Genomic DNA, 3,430 nt, shown 5'->3' on the forward strand with positions numbered 1-3,430 from the left:
CTTGGCCTCCTCCCTGTGCATCTCTTGTCTGAGCTGAGGCATCCTCCCACATGGAGAAAGGAGCTGTGCAGGATGATGCAACATCACTKGTCCATCCGTTCTTCTCCATGCCTTGTCTGTCCTTGCTAAGAGAGAAAAAAGTCATGACTTAGGTACATCATGGGGTCATTTTTTCGTGGTGACTTTAAAAAAGGAAGGCTTTCCTGCCTTTCCTTTAGCCTTTCAGTGATCATTTGAGATCCTACCTGTGTTTGTGACCATTCYTGAACTATGAGCTGGAATTTTTAAAGCACTGTCTGCAGCAACCCCAAGCAAAATGACACATGACTGAGAGCTGAAGGAAGCACYGTGTGCTCACAGAGTAGAGAACTGCTTGTCCAGGTACACTCTGAACAATTTCTGATTTTATACTTTGCCAGTGCATTTATTAGGCTCTTTAAGCCTGGGGCACATCTGCTTGGTTGGCTTTGGCAGTGCTCTGACTCCAGCAATCAAGGCAAGCAGACCAAAGCATTTCCAAAATCATGGTCATATTTGAGAACTCCCTGAGTTCCTGGCTGGGTTATGTGGATGCTGTGCTAGGAAGAAAGAGGAAGCAYTGGTTTGAGCTGTAGATTATAATTGTTTCAGTGTGGACTTGTAACCTCCTGAAAGTGCAGTCATCCATGTATCAGGCACTGGTGCTGGTAACAGCGGTGTAATCTGGCCCTGGGATTATTCTGTGTACATCCCCAGCTCATTCTGTGGTTTTGAATTTCCCTAAAATAGTTYTTTTTCCTAAACTTAGGCAGTAAAGATGAAATTCCCCTTAACTGCATTTTGATTCCTGTTTGTAAAAATGCTATTGTCTCACTGCAAAAATTAATTTGATCACGAATACCTTATATTCTCATTGCTCCACTATTCGCCTCTGTGCCTGGAGACCTCTGTTCCTTTTCATATGTGTTTTGATATAAAACTCTTGGACAGTGTATGTGTTACATGGGCATGTGCTACTGAGAGACTACACAGTTGCTTCTTCATTGAGAATAGGTTTGTTWATTAGGGCTGCATTTCCAGTTTTTGCTTGTATTTAAGTTTCTCTATTTATCTAAGTTCAAGTCATCTTCCCACTCTTGGCAATTTCCACTAGTTCCACTTGTATAGGGCTTCATTTATTTCAGACCAACCTTGCTGGTCAGGATGTTCTGTCCATTTTATTCAATAACAGAGTTAAGCTGGTGACTCTGATCTCTCTTCCCAAGACACAACACGTGAGTGACACATTTACGTCTATCTCTTAGATTTACATCTCTCTACACTATTGAGTTGAGCTACATTTTCAGAAAAAAAAAGGCAGAAGTGTAAATAGAAATGTATTAATTTGTATATTGAGACAATATCCATAGAATTGCAATGGTTGAAAACTTCAAGTGGATTTAGGGGGATAGCAGCAGTATGCCCCTGCACTGTGTGCAAGAGATGATTTAGGGAAAGGAGAAAGGAGTGCTGGGGTGTTTAGATGACTGCCCTGTTTTGCTTTGTCACAGAAAGAGGGATAGTGTAAAGGGCAAGGTGGGGGGCAGAACAGCTTTTGTATTTGGGCATGGGCAGGGAGAAATAACTGTAATGCTGTAAATATTGCAGCTGACACAGCAGAGACCCATTTGGCTTGGAATATAGGGCAATAAATGCAGTCAGGTGATYCAGGGGTGCTGTGCATAAGTCTGCCAGGTAGTCAGGCGAGAGCAGATCAGGAAATAATTATGGCTGATAAGGGGAGCTTGCAAGGAGGCCAGCACCTTCTGTGACCATGAAAGGTGTTAATGATTAACTGTTGTGGAAAAGCTGGAAGCACATTCTCCCCTTCCTTCGGAGTCACACCCGGCTGCTCTCCTGCATCATTAACTTTAGCGCTGCCCTGTGAATGCAGCTGGGCGTGAACCAGCTTTAATTCAGGGCAGCAGGATGTGAACAGGGAACTGGCTGCTTCCGACAAGGGCACGGTTGGCACCCTGCTGTGTCTATCCAGGTGCCTGGGTCTCGGTGTTAATTCCTGGGGAAAGCAGGCGAGATTGCTGTCCTCTGTATGCTGCAAATGAAACCCTGTCCATGGGCTCCTGTGGGTGGGTGAATGGCAGGAAGCTGTGTGGCTTTAAAATTTGGGCTCAAGATGCAAGAGGGAGGAAAGGGGAAATGTTCTGTCGTTTGAGTAGATGCAGCAGTGCATGACTGGGGTGCTTCAGGCCAGGGACACCAGTATACAGAACGCAGCTCCGCAGGTGCTGTAATCATGAGCTTGTACCTTATGGCACTGCTGCAGGAGCCTGAAGAGGCCACAAACCCTGTTAGCAGTGTATGATGGTGCCCAGGATAAACGAGATGAGATTTGGATATCCTGGCTCCGTGTATTCCTGAGTTTGGCCAAAGGGAGGCAAGGATAGTGACCACACAGCAAGCTGGCARCTCCTCCAGTTTGCATCAGCCCTTTGCAGCTGAGAACTGCAGAGAAAAACAGCATCTTCTGCACATGGCTGCTCCTTCTGTCAACAGCTCCCCTGGAACAGTGAGGTCAGAGCCATGTCCCATGCTTGACAGGCACCAAAACACAGGCTGGAGATTTACTCCATGTAGGGAACTGSCCTGGAATGTTAAGGCATTGGTGGTATTAAATATACACAGCGGAGATGTGCCGGAGCTGTAGTTGGGATCTTGAGCAGACTTTCCTTTGCAACCTTTCTGTACAGCTCTTAGAGTGATTGCTAATGGATTTTACTTGATTAATGCTAGCTAATTAATTTTTATTAATTAAGTCCCAGTTAGTGACTTGTGTCCAGGTTTCAGCTGGGATASAGYTCACTTTCTTCCTAGTAGCTTGTATGGTGTTGTAGTTTGGAATTAGGAGGAGAATAATGTTGATWATAGGAAAGATGGGGAGGCACTTTTTACAAGAGCATGTAGTGACAGAACAAGGGGGAATGGCTTTTCTCCCTAATTCTCTTCCCCATCTCACTGTGGRGGGAGTGAGCAAGCAGCTGTGTGGTGCTTAGCTGCCTGCTGGGTTAAAYCACAACAGGCCCARCTAGAAACCTCTGCACARYCCACCTGCAATCAGCAAATATTCCCTGCTCAGATCTGCCCCTGGCAAGACAAGGTGCTGCCAACCCCACAGACCCACCGTGCTGGACCCACAGGGCATGTAAAGGTGTGTTGTCAGGCCAGAGGCCATGGGGAGGCAGATTCACTGGCTGCTGTTGCTGTATGTGCTGGATAACCTTGGCCAAGATCCAGACTCCATCATCATTTCTGAGAAAATTACGTCATTAATGTAGCGTCGTAATCGATAGGCCATGGCCCTGATTCAGCAGGACACTTAAGTGCATGGCTAATATCCATCACACAGTCTGCTACCTTGATGGGTTGCTTGCTTTTTTTTTTTTTTTTTTTTTTT

The 3,430-nt window shown here is 45.7% G+C and overlaps 1 long non-coding RNA gene across 1 annotated transcript in view; it reads left to right on the plus strand.

Moving 5' to 3' along the window:
- Positions 1–6: 6 nt before the first annotated feature.
- LOC130578571 (uncharacterized) overlaps positions 7–3,430 on the plus strand; it is a 158,588-nt gene continuing 155,164 nt past the window's right edge. The window contains exon 1 of the long non-coding RNA XR_008965899.1: positions 7–381. This is a non-coding gene — a long non-coding RNA (uncharacterized LOC130578571). The remainder of the gene's footprint in view (positions 382–3,430) is intronic.

The sequence above is a fragment of the Malurus melanocephalus genome, unplaced genomic scaffold (genome assembly GCF_030028575.1).
Source record: "Malurus melanocephalus ecotype Western Australia unplaced genomic scaffold, MMel_1.1 scaffold_233, whole genome shotgun sequence".
Taxonomy (NCBI): Eukaryota; Metazoa; Chordata; class Aves; order Passeriformes; family Maluridae; genus Malurus; species Malurus melanocephalus.